Source organism: Rutidosis leptorrhynchoides, chromosome 8 (assembly GCF_046630445.1).
Source record: "Rutidosis leptorrhynchoides isolate AG116_Rl617_1_P2 chromosome 8, CSIRO_AGI_Rlap_v1, whole genome shotgun sequence".
NCBI lineage: Eukaryota > Viridiplantae > Streptophyta > Magnoliopsida > Asterales > Asteraceae > Rutidosis > Rutidosis leptorrhynchoides.
In genome coordinates this window covers 50,300,184-50,318,445 of record NC_092340.1, presented here as the reverse complement: position 1 = coordinate 50,318,445, position 18,262 = coordinate 50,300,184, and the positions used below count along the sequence as shown (strand labels likewise).

At 32.6% G+C, this 18,262-nt stretch overlaps 1 long non-coding RNA gene across 3 annotated transcripts; it reads left to right on the top strand.

Moving 5' to 3' along the window:
• Window positions 1-1,435: 1,435 nt before the first annotated feature.
• LOC139862500 (uncharacterized) lies at window positions 1,436-12,144 on the top strand. Of its 3 annotated transcripts, XR_011764206.1 has the most exons (6): window positions 1,436-1,559; window positions 1,667-1,775; window positions 1,894-2,896; window positions 3,141-3,185; window positions 4,115-4,343; window positions 12,009-12,144. It is a non-coding gene; the product is annotated as an uncharacterized lncRNA (long non-coding RNA). The 3 variants fall into 3 exon arrangements; XR_011764205.1 differs by lacking the exon at window positions 12,009-12,144 and having other exon boundaries at window positions 4,115-4,405; XR_011764207.1 differs by lacking the exon at window positions 12,009-12,144 and having other exon boundaries at window positions 1,471-1,596; window positions 4,115-4,405.
• The last annotated feature ends 6,118 nt before the right edge of the window (window positions 12,145-18,262 follow it).

Genomic DNA, 18,262 nt, shown 5'->3' with positions numbered 1-18,262 from the left:
GCCGGTATAGTTTTAACTAGTTTGGATTAGTTCAGTATTCGTATTAAACGGTTTAAAACCAGATATTGAACACCTGTAGCTAATACCATGTGCATATGTTGTACCAAGGTTTACCTCATTTTGAAATGATCTATAGTCTTAGATTATAGAAGATGAATGCACCAAATAATTGATGGAGGTGAAATTTCGTTAAATAGCGGCAAGTGTGTATTTCATCACACACATTTTGTATCTGGTGATGTCCTTGAGTAAGTTTTATGTTTTACTTTGTTTTTTCACTGAGTTTAGGGTTTTGACCTCTGTTTTTATGTTCGACAGCGTTCTTTCGGTAGCTTGTCCATCCTACCAAATTTTCAAATTTTTTTATGTGTATTAACATTTTAGTTTTTTTTTATTTAATAAGCCGAGGAGTAACGTTTTTAATTAATCTGTCAATAGGGTTAACTATTCGACAGGTTTCACGTTCGTTTTATGAGGAGTAAACTTATTTGAAAAGTGAAATATCCTTTTACGGTCACAAAGCTTCACCATGCATGATTCTGGGCAATTCACAAAGCGAGTTGTCCCCTCAAGATTAGATAACTCAGATAGCGAATTAGATTACTCGGGTTTAGGTTAATACTTTAGTCCTTTTCTATTTTATGTATGTTATTATATTATGTCATGTTGTGGTGCTTTTTTACAACTTTTTATGTGCTTTTGGATCGGAAGAACTTCCATCTTTTCTTAAGACTAAGGATTTTCATAATCTAAATCGAATGTAAATGTCAAAGTTGAAACCTATTTTTCAGTTTGTTCTGTTTAACCAGCACAAGTTTTTTCAATTTTTGAACTTCTGAAAGCAAAATCGAAACTGATAAGCAAACCGAATTCAAATGTCAAAACCGAACCGAAGCCCAACCAAATTTAAATTAGGTTTGGGTTTCGATTCGGTTTCAGTTGAAACCGAAATTAATTAAAATTCTAATTTAAAAAAAAAAAAAAAAAAATCCTGTGACGACAAGAACGTATAAAATATACATGCGTTACGATAAAACTACTTATATATAATTATCAATACGTCCTACTTCATAACCAATTGTAGTTCACAAAGCAAGAAAATATCAATATAAATGATTTTTCAACTTCCATACATAAATTTAATATCTCGAAGTCACATTATAGCTAAATTTCTAAAATTTTCAAAACGTTAAACTATGCAAATTTCTTTAATTAAATACGACAATTGCACATCTATAGTTTCTATTAAATCTCTAAAATGATGATGTCATTAATATGCTAATTCCTTTGTTAAGAAAAAATAAAAAAGAAAAAGAAAAAAATCTAAGAGCTTTAGCTGATGTCATTGACATTAATTAATTAAATTTTTCAAAAATTAACAAAAAAAAAAAAAAAAAAAAAAAAAAATCAAGTATGCGTGCAAATCCAGACGGTCAAAAATACTCTGTAACCCTAAAAGAACTGGCGAAGAATGGAGACGAAAAGCAGGCCAAATCTTCAGCATCCAGACGATTGAATCATCTTTTCAAAAATCAAATTTAATGTAGCATTATGAAGCGGTAGAATGAAAATATCTTTAAATCGTCTTTGCTTAAGGTAATATGAAGCGCTAAATTGGTTATTTGTGTAGTATATGATAGATATCTGTATCGATTTTGTATGACAGGCGGATTTGATCCGTGGATCCAAGGTCAAGAAATTGAGGGTAAAGTGACCCGTAAAATGCCAACCAAGGTTCTTAACATCGCTACCTTTGAAATCTCCATGTGGTGAAGGTATTTTAACATCTAAACTTTCTAGGATGATACAAAATCGCTTTTATTTTGTTTTGATAATGATTGGAAATTGAATTGTATTTTAATTAAAATTGATATCAAATTTTATGCTTTCTAGGAACGAACATATGGGATAGATTTGAGCTTCGTGTGCACAAGCCTGTTATCGACCTTTTCAGCTCACCAGATGTTGTGAAGCAAATCACCTCAATTACAATTGAACCTGGTGTTGAGGTTGAGGTTACAATTGCCGATTCCTAGATGCATAATTTATTATGTATTTTCTCTATTTCTTTTGTCTGATGAAAAAAATCTTTCTGATAGCATGTCTATGTAGGACTTCTGAAATTATGATTTTGAAGTTATGTATTTGACTGCAATGGTAGACTGGTATTTATTTTGAATTTTGTTTGTTCTAAAAGCACTTGAGTTCTTTAGGCCAATCAAAATTTCGTCATAAATCATTGGTCTAGGAGTTGTTAACTTTACTATTAACAGCACATTCTTGTTGTTGGATCTGAATATGTTTAAACTTTACTATTTAACAGCCCATTAACATTTTTGAAATTATTGGATTCTTTTTCGTGTTCGCGAATCTCCTCTTCTTCCGTCCCGAAAAGTAACTGTAAGTACTCCCTTGCTGAATTGAATTGGACCCCATGTAAATATTTCATTTTTTGTGTTGTATGGAGGTATGCTCCATTGTGTTTCTCCTATCAAATATGCAACATACGGAGTGATATAATTCTATCTTTGAGTGGTAATATAATTCTATCTTTTAAAAAAGACAAAGCAATTAATGATTTTATATAGTAAATTTTTCCATGTGGTTATGATTCTGTAATAAGTTATTAACATGCTAATTGTTGTCAATTTATATTCTATTGACCAACTTAAATATTCTATTGACCAATTTATATTCTTTGGGCTTTGCTTTAAGTTATCATCACAAATTTGGAATTTCGGCTCTATATCCCAATTTTTGGGCTTTGTCTGTGGTAAGCAAGCAATAGGTTGCAGCTGCATAGGTGGAAGAAACAAGTGCAGTGATGATGTTTTCATGTTTGTGTTTCCCGGCTTTGACGATGCTACAAATCAGGATTTATCTTACTAATTAAACTGTAATTTCTTGCAACTATATAAAAATTTGTGTTTGTTGGTTTAGTTTGTTAAGTTTTTTACTATTCAGAAGTTGTGGTCCAGAAAGAAATGAATAGTGCGAATCTGGGTGAGATGTAGTTCAGTCTTTCTTGTGGATAATGTGTGTTATTAGTATATCAAGTTTAGTTTTCTTGATCTCATTTTGGTCTAATTCCGTGCATTTATGTATTTATTTTGTTAATAATGAATTTTGTGTTCGAACAGGAGATTTATATGAAGCACAATTGTGAGATGTGAAGCATTACATAGGTATTCCTTAATCCTAATGATATTTTGTAAGTTGTGTTTTGTAAGTATAAGAATTCATTTGCTATCTATGTTTATGTGTCAATAAAGTTTTAACTGTCATTTTAGTGTGCAAATGGGTGTTACATGCTTATTTGGGTCAGAATTACCCCTGTAGTCTTGGTTTGGGTCAAAGTTGCTATGTGATAGTTAATTTGGGTCAAATTTTATACAAGTTGAATTGTTATGTACAGAATTTGTAAATGTATTAGTGCAGAATAAATGAAGCCACATGATGATATTCATGCGAAGTGTATAATTGGTTTGATTTTTTGTTTTGGGTATGGTTGCCTAACTTTAAATATTGTTAGCTGTTCTATGACTGCTAATGCTATGTAAAGTTGTTCAATGTCCACAGGGCTAAGAGTTTTGCTAGCGGGTTTTTAGTTTATATGCATCGGTAATAAACTTTGCTATTGAGATAATTCTATTCGAGTCTATCTTTTATATTAGGGCTAATTGAAACTGTATTGACCAGGAGAGTAATTTACTATGATTCTATTAAATGCATGTTCCAAAATAATGAAGATAAACTATCATTGTGAAAGCGCACCAAAGGTGTTTGATGATATGTCTTAGATTAAAATATTAAAAGCGTTCTCTTTTGAGTAGTTAAGAATAAATTATGATTATGCCTTTTTACTATTTGTGTATGTCTTATTTTTTGGTTTATGTGTTGAACTGTTGAAGTATTTCCGACTTGAAAAACCAAGTGCGTAATATAAGAGCATTTCATACCATGCTCACAAATGTTGTAGTTGTCTTGATTTGCATGTAAACAACAGACATAGAATTGATTTTGTTTCATTTTATTTTTGTTTCCATGTTATAGTTTCTTGATTTTCCATGGGTGGAATTGGTTATGATAGTTAATGTGTTTTGTTTGCTTTTAGATGGTCGAATATCAGTTGGTTGGAGGCTGTATTGATACAGGAAGTTGAAGATGATAAAGAGTCAAAAATGTACTTTGAGTACCAACTTTAGAACTTGATCGATAGGGAACTTGATCATGATATTTTTGTTGCTCAAAGTGAACCAAAAATATAGTGGAACTAGAAGATATAAATCACTATTTTAAAGAACTGGAAGCAACATTTCTCAATCTAAACTTCAACTAGCAAGGTACCCTCTTTTAAGTTTCTGAACGTATAGATCACTACTGATTAATGTAGACATCAATTCCAAAGGGAAATGTGTTTTTACATATATTTAATTACTTTAAATAAGTGTTTGATGACTTTGATTTCATCTATTTCAAATGTTTGATTATTTGATATTAGGTACGATTTTTTAATATTTGAGTTTGTTAAAGATGTGGATTGGGTCAAAAACATGGATTGGTTCAAAAACATGTTATAAACATAAATCCCTTTTCTATTTTAATTTATTCAAAAATGCTATTTCAGAATTAGTTTGGGTCATGATTACCCCTGCATCACTGGATTTTGTATATACAATTTTTAAATAACCGTATTACTTTTCATTTACATTACTTGATACGTATAACATATCATTAAACTGTTTCGCTTAAACAAACTCGTGGTTCCACGAGTCATTTCACTAGTATATACTAATATATTTATAAAAAATATTGTTATTAAGTTGAATTCGGTATTAAACTCGATTTTCTAGTTTAACCGAATAATAAAAATTCAAAATAGAAAATCGAATAAAAAAATGAAGTCGATTTCAATTTTAAACGACCTGAAAATCTTTTTTCATAGTCGGTATAGTTTTAACTAGTTTGGATCAGTTCAGTATTCATATTAAACATTTTAAAATCATATATTGAACACCTGTAGCTAATACCATGTGCATATTTGTACCAACGTTAACCTCATTTTGAAATTATCTATATTCTTGAATTATAGAAAATACAACAGCAGCAACAAAACTCAATACCACATAAGTGGTGTATGGAGGGGGTGAGATGTAGACAATCCTTTCCCTATCCGAGAATAAAGACAAGTCATTTTGTAGGTGCATAAATCCCCAGCCGTTATTTGCTTTTATGTTTAACACATTTCGGTTATGTAATAATGGTTACTCGAGACTATTGATTATATTTGTGTTTGTGCGTACTTAATTTATTAAATGATCAATATGTTAAACTGCACACAGTCGACCGAGTGTATATAGACACTCGACCAACTGTGTCAGTCAGACGACCGAGTGTACACAGACACTCGACCGAGTGTGTCTGTGTTCACTATATATACGGGTTTAGACTTCTTTGATGAGGTTACTCATCCCATTCACCCCAAGTCATAGGTTTTCGTCTCCAGAGAACCCTAACACCATATACCACCGAAATATATCATCTAGGAGTCGATCTAATCTAGGTTTTGCTCTAGGTTTGACCAATTCGATCCCAAAACGACCCATATCTCGGTTTAACCCTATTCTAGTATTTTTCGCCTCTAGTTTAGAGTCCAAGCGACATAAGATCCTAAGAATAAACGTCTACAAAGTGGTATCAGAGTCTCTGGTTTTGCTTGATCAAATCGTTTGTGGGTCAAAATTGGTGTTTTTGGTGTTTTTAGGTTTTTAGTCAATTAATCGGTTTCTCTACATTATTGTTGGTAGTTTTATTGTCAAAAGGTGTTTCTGGAGTCATCACTATTGTTTTCTACGTGTTGGTTTTGTGTTTTTATCCATAATCGATTGCAAAATCGATTTTTGTCTAGAAAACCCTAATAGTCGACCTGATACTGTCAAGAACACACTCGACCGTGTGTGTACTGACAACCGACCGAGTGAGTCTTTAGATCGACCGTGTGAGTAGTTAAACTGACCGTTTGAGTTTTACCAGAGCCGTGTTAGCTTCAAAAGGTCAGTCGGCCGTGTGAGTTTGTCACTCGACCGTGTGAGATAGTGAACCGACCGTGGGAGATAGACAATCGGCCGTGTGAGTTTGTAATACCCAAGGCTCATTTTGTAACGAAGTGCTGCCAAAATTTGGTCAGAAAATCGACCGTGTGAGTCATACACTCGACCGTATGTCTCAATCAATCGACCGTGTGTCTCAATCAATCGACCGTGTGTCAAGGACAATCGACCGTGTGAGTTTAAAACAGCTCATAATTAACTTTAAATTTAACACTTAATCAATTAAAATGTCCGACACAAATGAACAAGTGACGAATGAATACAGTGCATTAGTTATCGTACCTGGACTACAAAAACTATTACTGAATGAAAGTGAATCTGGTTCTTCGAATAAAGTACCTAGACTTGACAATCTTAAGAACTTCTTGGACTGGAAAGGTAGGTTTGTTATTTACTTAAATGGTGTCGATTCTAGACTTTGGGAATGTATTGAGAATCCGTATGTATGGCCATGTGGAGCAGATGGTGAACCCAAAGAAACTTCACAGTTTAGTCCTACAGAGCGTGAAGAGTACAATCTTGAGTGTAGATGTTATGCTCAGCTAACCTAAGCTTTGTCAAAGGAAATCTTTTAGCAATTTAAGAACCGAAACAAAACCTCGTATACTATCTGGTTAGCTCTTCAATCTGCAACAGAAGGTACTGCTACTTATCGTGCAAATAAGGGTAAGGTTTTGAAGGATGAGTGGAGGGTGTTTGCAGCTCTTCCATCAGAATCTCTAGGACAGACTTTGGAGAGATATCGATTATTGGTTGCAGAGATGGCAGATTATGGGATTGAGGTGCCTGATGAAAAGGCAGTAAGGGTGTTGAAAGATGGTCTTCCAGAAAAGTGGGATCAAGAGATTGAAAAGATTCAGAACAGGTACAGCTCATCAGGTCGTCCATTGACACTAACAGCTTTTACTTCGAAGTTGATGGAGAAGGACATTCAAGATGAAGCAAAGAGAAAGAGACTTGGTTCTATAGCTGCTGCTGCATCATCTTTAGCTTCATCTTCTGGTACTCATGCTCCACTATAGATAGCATACATATCAGCCAATGCTTCACAAATGTCTGCACCATCGTCTCAGTCCGGCTACTTTAATGCTAAATTACAAGCTCAAAATTCTACAATTAAGATGATTGAAGATTCTCCGATTCAACAGACTCAGACTCAGACTCCTGTGTTTCAAACTGAGAATATCAAGAAGAGATCTCGCAAATCTATTCAGGAAGATATGGCATTGGCAGCTATCGTTGTTAACTCATACAACGATATGATTGGTGGACAAGTGCTTAATAGTCATCTTGAAAATGAAGACTATGATCAGATTGATGAGGACGAGCTTGAGAGAATGGATATACTCTACTGTATGGGTAGCATTGTGAGACGTGCTAGAAAGTACTTGAAGAGAACATGACAAAGATCGTTGAGTTTGAATCGAGATTCGAAATTCGGTTTTGATATGTCAAAGGTTAGGTGCTACAATTGTGATGAATATGGTCATTTTAAGAAAACTTGCACGAGACCACCCAAGCCTGGTTTTCATGATCCTTTTCACCAGACAACCATCTCAGTTACACCACAACATGTAATTGTAGAGAAAGAATCTTTGGGTTCTGTTCAATCTAAGGCTTTGACTACAACGTATGCGGATGAAGTATGTGACTGGTCCATCTCGGTAGATACACAGAAAGCTAACGTTGTGTTTGTAGGTAAAAGCGAAGCAGAAATTGAAGAGGAAAGAATTGTTCGGAAAAATGCAGGTTGTACTGGTAAGGATAATCCGAATTGCACATGCTATGTGTGCAAATGTGATGCTAGGTTGAAGAGAGCAGAAGAGCTGATGAAATTTTGCTTCAGGAAGAGGATTAAAGATAGGTTGTATGATAAGTTTCGCAAAGCTAAGGACTTATCAGATCTTGAGTTTACTACTGACTCGTCTGATGAAGAAGAAGGGATGAGTTGTCATGTTGGTACTTGGTTCAGAAAAGAGCTGGAACATTTGCTCAACTGTGATCTTAAGAGTGGTGATGAGAAGATTGTTACTGTTCAGAGTCCAGTTTGTTCAGATCAAGGTGAGGGTAAAAGAGGTTATGAGGCTGATTACTCGAATAGTACGAGCTCAGAGTCAGAATCAGAATCAGATGCAGGTTCTCAGGTTGGAAGAAATGAGTATGCATTCATGCCCAACAAGTCCGGTAATGATAAGGTATGTATTGACTCAGTTTCTAATTATTCTAAATGCATTGGTTTTGAACAGGAAATTGAGAGGCTTGAATGTGTTATCACTAAGCTTAATGAGATATCTGTTACATGTGAGACTTGTCCTAAGCTTAGAATTGACCTTAAGAATCTAAGTTTGGAGAATCAGACTAATAAAAAGAACTATGATGATGCGCTTTTCTACCTTAATAAACAGAAAGACTATGTTGATGTGATTAAGTCTTTAGAAAATCAGGTAGCTCACTTAAAATCAACTGTTATAGATGATGGAAAAGTGATTACTATGTATTTGGGACAGATAAAGATTCTTAAGGCAGAAAGGGATTCATTTAAGTTGAAATACGAGTCTGAGAAAGCTAGGATTGACAATTGGTAGAGGATGTCTTATGTGAAACAAACTTTGAATCCTCCTAAACAGTAGGGTTTAGGTTACAACCAGGTTGCCCCACCACTTTTGGGTGAGTATATTAACAAACCGGTTGAGAAATGTAAGGGCCCAGTTGTAGAACCAGGATATGGTAAGCTGAAGGAAACAACTGTTGAGAGTTCTGGTAAGGTAGTTGAGTCAAAGAAACCTTTAGATGTTGTCTATGAAACAGAGTCAGATACTGATATCGACACTGAAAAAGGCAGCAAACCTTTTAAGCTTGTCACTAAACTGGTTAATGCTAGTAAGATGACTGAAAATCAAAAGGCTCAGTCTAAGAGCACTGTGACTCCCAAACAGAATAAGAAGAAGAACACTCAGGGAGTGTCACCTAAGCTTGTCAGTAAGGGAAGGATAGACAAAACAGGTCCTAAGGTAGAACAACCACCCACAGGTGCGAGTTCCAATTATGGTAATGTGTCCAAGTATGTTTTGTCTGGTCGTCGACAGACTGTTAAGCAACAAGTCTCGTCACCCCCTACGACTGGACAACGTACTGAACCACCTAGGAGACAGTTTTCACCAATAAGACGCAAATTGTTTAACTCTCATGATGTTGATAATGTTAAGTGCTTCAATTGTGGGAGGTTGGGACACAGGGCTATTGTGATGACCCGAAAATTTCTGACCAAATTTAAACTTAATCTTTAACGTTTCCGACACGATAAGCAAAGTCTATGAAGTTGAATCCTAAAATTCTTAAACTATTCAAATACCCTTCGATTGTTCTCAACGATTCGCGAACAAATATATGTAAATAGATACATATATATACTATAACTTGAAAACGTAACAGAATGTTATGAAAACGATACTGTGCATTAACTTTATTGGTTTGATTATCTGATTGATATATTTAACTACGGAGTTAAAAGATTATGCCAAACGATTGAATTAAAAGATATTTATTGAGTCCCTTAAAGATTATGATATTATTAAGAGTCTTTGTTGTGAGGTCCACGTTGATTTGGGAAATCGTTCATTTTTAACGATATTCGAAATAAATGGTAAAGTGTTTGTTTAAATAACGTAATTTGGAGACATACAATAATAAGGAATATTAACTGTTGGAATTAGATATATGAATAACTTGTGATATGTATTTTAAAACGTATATATTAATATTGAAAATATATAAAATATAATATTAAACTGGTCATAAAACGAATTGTTATTATATATATATATATATATATATATATATATATATATATATATATATATATATATATATATATATATATTAACAAATAGCGAGACAATGATTTATAGAAGTAAATGACCAAAACACTCGAAAGTTTAATATATATTTTGAGTAGTATAGTTTAGGGATAATTTAAGGCTATATTTTGACAAAGGTGCGTGACACGAAACGTAAAATGCAAGTTTTCTAAGCGTACGAAAATGCGTTCGAGAAACCGGAACCGGGACATGAGTCGAGTGATGACGTACGACTTATTGGAACAAAAAATACAAGTCAACTATGCACGTGAATTTAATATAATATATAATTAATTATTTAAATTAAATATATTATATATATTATATTAAAATATGTCAACAAGCTAAAAGTTAAAAAATTGTGAGCTGGATTTTGGGGCCATGCGATCGCATGAGAAATAGGCATAAAACCCATGCGATCGCATGGGGTTCAGTTTCAGCAAATGTACTATAAATTCTCCAGTTTTCTGCGAATATTTTTCACACACATCTATATCTCTACTCTCTATATTTATATTATTATTATTAATATTATTATTATTATTATTAATATTATTATTATTATTAATATTATTATTATTATTATTATTATTATTATTATTATTATTATTATTATTATTATTATTATTAATTCTAATATTATTATTAGAAATATAGTAGTAATATTAATTAGTATTATACAAAAAATACTACGACGAGGTCATAAGCGTGTCACTTTCAAAATGGGTTTTCAAGCGGGATAGAGCTAAGGAAACTTTGGGTTATAGCTATGAAGGTTATGGGTAATATTCGTGGGTACTATTCGCAAGTCAAATCTAGTGTTTATCATCTCCGTTGTGTGTGTGTATATATATATATATATATATATATATATATACGTACTTTCCTGCAATATTGAATCACAATATTGATACGTGAGCATTCATATCTTATCTTTTATATATTAATTGTGTATCCATGTCTAGTGCTCGAGTATATATGTTTATGCATGCTTGTATACTAAATTTTGTCGTTAAACAGTTTATAATGAATCACGAATTAAATACATATATTACTAGTAAAAGGTATATGATATACATGTTTTTGGAAAGCTGACGAAAAATCAATAACTTTTCATTTAGATATCGAATAGTTTCGATGAACGGATTAAAAGATATGATCAACTGAATTATGATTGACGTTAATTGAAATTGCTTTTGAATCTGCAATTAAGATTTAAACAACTTGTTTACGAGATTGATAAAATGGATTTTTAAATATTACCAGCCGAGTAAATGTATTCTTATATAAAGCACGTCTCGTTTTGTTGAACTATTGTCAAAATTGACTTTTTGAAACAACTTTGGATAACTTTTGTATGTCGATCTCGAGCATTAGGATTATGATACACTATAACCAGACCTAGCTTGGTAGACATTTATTGACCAACATATGCTCTCTAGGTTGAGATCTACGGTTATTTGGTATTCTGAGTTTCGATCACATTTCGGTGAACAACTTTATGTACTGCTAAGGTGAGTTTCATTTGCTCCTTTTTTAAATGCTTTTGCAATCTATATTTTTGGGCTGAGAATACATGCACTTTATTTTAAACGCAATGGATACAAGTACATATACTAAATTTTACACCGAGTTTGAACCGAAAATCCCTTAGCTTTGGTAACTAGTAACTGTCGGTTATAAGAACTGGTGGGCGCGAGTAGTTATATATGGATCCATAGGGCTTGACATCCCCATCTGTTCCAGGTATAGAAACCCTAGCCTGAACTATTAAACAGACGTATGTTATTTGAGTTTAGTACACGTTGGTTTGTGTGTATTGTACATGTTGGTTGCATGTATGTTAAAACAGGGGTACTTATTATATAGACGTTAAAGTTTAGTTACCAGGGTGCTCAATCTTGTAGAATATTTTGATAAACGTTTCTGGATGAAACAACTGAAATCTTGTGATCCACCTTTATGTATAGATTATGCAAAACATTAAAACTATGAACTCACCAACCTTTGTGTTGACACTTATTAGCATGTTTATTCTCAGGTTCCCTAGAAGTCTTCTGCTGTTTGCTTATATGTTAGACAAGCTATGTGCATGGAGTCTTACATGGCATATTTTTCAAGGAAATGTTGCATTCACCAAATCATCACCATGTATCTTATTTTGACTGCATTGTCAACGGAAGTACCTTTGTAAACTATTATTTACGGTGATTGTCTATATGTAGATATCATCAGATGTCGAAAATCTTTGATTTAAATATTCATTTATGGTGTGCCTTTTCAAAAGAATGCAATGTTTACAAAACATATCATATAGAGGTCAAATACCTCGCAATGAAATCGATGAATGATGTGTTCGTCCATATGAATTTAGAGCGATCGTCACAGTTGGTATCGGAGCGTTGGTCCTAGCGAACCGGGTCTTGCATGAGTGTGTCTAACTGATAGTTGCTAGGATGCATTAGTAAGTCTGGACTTCGACTGTGTCTGCATGTCAAAAGTTTTGCTTATCATTTTTTGTCAGAAATTACCTGCTTATCATTCCTAGTCTAGACACGTTTCACTGCATTGATTGCATGAATAGTGTATAGACAAAATTCATATCTTAGCTTATCTGTTACTGTAAACTTTTCCTGATATCTTCCGAAAATTTCTCCGTGATTTATGGAATTTGGTATTATATATACATATGTAAATTATGTATTGAAGAATACCAAACTAAATTCTATAATCTAATTCATATCAAAAATCATCTCCCTAATTATACAAGATGGATCCCGTGTCTAGTTCAAATTCCTTAAACTCTGACAGCTATTCCGATATGGATATTCACCTGAATTCCGAAGACAGTGTAACCGGAATGGATCAACCAATTAGCCATCATCTATTCTGGATGAATTGGGGATGGGTTCGTAGCCTACTTAATTATTGGAGATAAGAAGAAGGCGATCCCTTCCATCCACCACATTGCCCTCTTGGCGAAGAACCTGAAGCACTTACCGGCGAACCTGTTCGAGACACCATTTTCTCTCTCATTTTCAGAGTATCTCGTCACGATAATTTACTATCTCAAATTCTGGATCTTATTCATCCGCTCGTCCGAACCGCCAATCATCCCGGTGTAGTAGAAGAAGTCAACGAGCTTCGCGCTCGGGTAGTGGCTTTGGAGAATATGGTGCAAAGGTTACAAGCACCAGCAGCATCACCGGCATCAACAGTACCACCGACAACAACACCAACAGTACCATTACCACCACCAACAATATTCGCATTGCAAACCTCAACTCACAATCTGTTCCACGAGCATCAACGTCATACGCACCGTAGTTACCAAGAAATACCAGCAACAATAACCGATGAAGTATTAACTCATTTCCTCTGAAGAAATTTTATGTATATTTAATATATATGAATTTTGAAATCAAAATAAATCTTTTCGTACTAAGCTATTACGTGTGAATCTTAACTGGTAGGTACTACTCGGTTAGTTCATATTACTAATATGCAATGATGTACATCCTTCCTTAACAACTTAACCATTGTTAACTACACTCTCTATTTCAACTTAATGAATTCCATTTCATAATAAACCAAGTGTATTATTCAATTACATAATTGATTTTACATTTTCGATATACTCGAAACTTTCCAGAAAACATCATTTTTATCTTGCGAAGTTAGCAAGAGTTCCATAAGCACCAACATGATTCACTGAGGAAATATCAATAAAACTGAATAACGAAGTATTGATTACATTAGTAAAATACTCCACGAAGATTATGAAATCTTTAATGTTTTAGAGATTATTCATTTCTAATCCAGCCAAAAATTAAATGAGCTTAATATGATATTAACTCATTAAATCTGTGTTACATCTGAAGAAAATATACATACATATATTTTCATAAAGACGGTAATAAAAATTCTTTTGTACAAAGTATTAATTGTGAAATCTTTAACGGGTAGGTAATACCCGGGAAATATATAAGTTCGCAATTAATATGTTACACTGTACATTCTTCAACTTTGATTCAAAAGTTATTAACAATGCTCACAACGATATACAATCGTTTTCATACAAATTCAATTACATATTCTGATATTGACGGATCAGAATCCAAGTCATAACTCTGAACCGGTGACATCATTCTTAGATCTCTACATCTTTCAAAGCTATACTTTGACTTTAAATCTGTGCAAGATCCATTAGCATTGTTTTTACCGAAAATAACCTTGTAATTTCTTTTCAAAGTATCCAGTATTATCAACCGTTCAAACAGTCAACGACGACCTTTCAGACTTGTAACTTTGGCATATACATTTTTGTTACTGGGGAACCTTTCATGTTCCACCACATTAACAGTAAATGTACCAGCAAATTCATTAATCTGTGACTAAAAGTCTCTCCAAAAAACCATTATAATTGTTCATTGAAACCCTATCATGTACTCATCCACATCTTGTAACGGTAATTGCCATACCAACTACCAGGAATTAGCAATCAGTATTTTGAATTTCGCAGCAATTCTACGCCAACAGTTATATATATACATATAATGTCTATCTCTTAGACTTATTTACTTCGAAGGTGAAGTTTCTGAAAAACACCCAAACTGCGAAACTAGTTCTCCAAATTTTTTGAAAAATGCTGATGAAGCAGTAAAAACTGTAAACGACCTTAACAGTCAAAAGTTTGATGATAAAGAATAGTATGGTGGTAAAGCTGAGAAAAAGAGAAGGTTTGGAACTGAAAACGGATTGAGCAGACCATGAAGGAGGCTGTGGATAAATCACAAAGACTAAACCTGCCTTCAAAAAATACAAATGATTCAGTATCTGCTGAAGTCATTAACGAATACCTTGCTCCTGACTCAAAATCCGTTACGAACAAATCTTCTTCATCATCCTTCGATAATAGAAATTCTAAGATATTATCATATCTTTCATTATAAATATCTTCGATATTTCTGAAGATATCTTCATAACTATTATCATCCGAAATTATTTATCTCTTCACGCTATCTGTGTTACATCATAAAAGAAACTATTTTAGTTTCTAATTTCTGAAAATTTCGAAAAATGGATGTTTTTGAAGTAGTGTTGGGAATTGAAGCATGAGTTAGTATAATATAATGACACTTAATCAACGTGATTATATTACAGTAAGTCATGCTGATTTTCTAATGGAATGTGATAAAGGTTCACAGATCATACCCTCATCATGAACCATGTTACATAACTCTTTCATTCTATTTAACCTCTAAACATATCAAGAAAATATTTTTCTTGATGATTCGGTCTTTTTCGAGGTATTCTGGTAATTTGACAAGTCAGATTGTGCCATTACCATTTCTTTCTTAGAATATTAATTATGTCCATTCCAAAATTCATACCTACGAATTCTGGACCATTATTCGCTTGACTTAAAGTCGGGAAGAGAAAACGAAAGCATGAAGCTCCGAAATATAATGGAAAATATAAAGCCCGAAAACAACCCTGAAATTACAAACCGTGAATATCAATGCGTATAGCAATATAAAGACACGGGAGAATGAAAAACAATATAACCCTAAGGTAATAGAAGAAGAAAATAACCTCCTCTGGTGGCAGATGAAAAAGAAGAATGAATGATATGATAGCCAAGAAAATATCAAGAATCAGAACTGGATGAAACATTTTCACAAATCTTTTGTAAGTATGAAATAAGGAAGAAGATTATAGGAGTGGTGAAAATAAATGAAACGGAAGAGGTCAATTTATAGCAAAATATCAGACATAGCAATCGAGGCAGATTACGCATTTAATCAAAGGAAATCCTAATTTCCTTAAATTCAAAAGAATCAAAATCTTATTTAAATTACGAAGATTTTCTATTCCTTAAATTTCGGAAATCAATCGTTACTACGTCAAGAGATAAGACGAATCTCTATTCTCCATTTCACCTCTATTACGATAAATTCCCTCATACGCTTCAAGTAATTGGATTTTTTTATCCATATTATTCAACGGTGATAAAAATTCTATTTATCAACACAAATTTCGTCATGAAAATATTTTTATTGTTAGTCATGACGACCTCACTCAAATTTCGGGACGAAATTTCTTTAACGGGGAGGTACTGTGATGACCCGGAAATTTCTGACCAAATTTAAACTTAATCTTTAACGTTTCCGACACGATAAGTAAAGTCCATGAAGTTGAATCCTAAAATTCTTGAACTATTCAAATACCCTTCGATTGTTCTCAACGATTCGCGAACAAATATATGTAAATAGATACATATATATACTATAACTTGAAAACGTAACAGAATGTTATGAAAACGATACTGTGCATTAACCTTATTGGTTTGATTATCTGATTGATATATTTAACTACGGAGTTAAAAGATTATGCCAATCGATTGAATTAAAAGATATTTTTTGAGTCCCTTAAAGATTATGATATTATTAAGAGTCTTTGTTGTGAGGTCCACGTTGATTTGGGAAATCGTTCATTTTTAACGATATTCGAAATAAATGGTAAAGTGTTTGTTTAAATAACGTAATTTGGAGACATACAATAATAAGGAATATTAACTGTTGGAATTAGATATATGAATAACTTGTGATATGTATTTTAAAACGTATATATTAATATTGAAAATATATAAAATATAATATTAAACTGGTCATAAAATGAATTGTTATTATATATATATATATATATATATATATATATATATATATATATATATATATATATATATTAACAAATAGCGAGACAATGATTTATAGAAGTAAATGACCAAAACACTCGAAAGTTTAATATATACTTTGAGTAGTATAGTTTAGGGATAATTTAAGGCTATATTTTGACAAAGGTACGTGACACGAAACGTAAAATGCAAGTTTTCTAAGCGTACTAAAATGCGTTCGAGAAACCGGAACCGGGACATGAGTCGAGTGATGACATACGACTTATTGGAATAAAAATTACAAGTCAACTATGCACGTGAATTTAATATAATATATAATTAGTTATTTAAATTAAATATATTATATAAAAATATGTCAACAAGCTAAAAGTTAAAAAATTGTGAGCTGGATTTTGGGGCCATGCGATCGCATGAGAAATAGGCATAAAACCCATGCGATCGCATGGGGTTCAGTTTCAGCAAATGTACTATAAATTCTTCAGTTTTCTGCGAATGTTTTTCACACACATCTATATCTCTACTCTCTATATTTATATTATTAATATTATTATTATTATTATTATTATTATTATTATTATTATTATTATTATTATTATTATTATTATTATTAATATTATTATTATTATTAATTCTAATATTATTATTAGAAATATTAGTTGTAATATTAATTAGTATTATACAAAAAATACTACGACGAGGTCATAAGCGTGTCACTTTCAAAATGGGTTTTCAAGCGGGATAGAGCTAAGAAAACTTTGGGTTATAGCTATGAAGGTTATGGGTAATATTCATGGGTACTATTCGCAAGTCAAACCTAGTGTTTATCATCTCCGTTGTGTCTACGTACTTTCCTGCAATATTGAATCAAAATATTGATACGTGAGCATTCATATCTTATCTTTTATATATTAATTGTGTATCCATGTCTAGTGCTCGAGTATATATGTTTATGCATGCTTGTATACAAAATTTCGTCGTTAAACAGTTTATAATGAATCACGAATTAAATACATATATTACTAGTAAAAGGTATATGATATACATGTTTTTGGAAAGCTGACGAAAAATCAATAACTTTTCATTTAGATATCGAATAGTTTCGATGAACGGATTAAAAGATATGATCAACTGAATTATGATTGACGTTAATTGAAATTGCTTTTGAATCTGCAATTAAGATTTAAACAACTTATTTACGAGATTGATAAAATGGATTTTTAAATATTACCAGCCGAGTAAATGAATTCTTATATAAAGCACGTCTCGTTTTGTTGAACTATTGTCAAAATTGACTTTTTGAAACAACTTTGGATAACTTTTATATGTCGATCTCGAGCATTAGGATTATGATACACTATGACCAGACCTAGCTTGGTAGACATTTATTGACCAACATATGCTCTCTAGGTTGAGATCTACGGTTATTTGGTATTCCGAGTTTCGATCACATTTCGGTGAACAACTTTATGTACTGCTAAGGTGAGTTTCATTTGCTCTCTTTTTAAATGCTTTTGCAATCTATATTTTTGGGCTGAGAATACATGCACTTTATTTTAAACGCAATGGATACAAGTACATATACTAAATTCTACACCGAG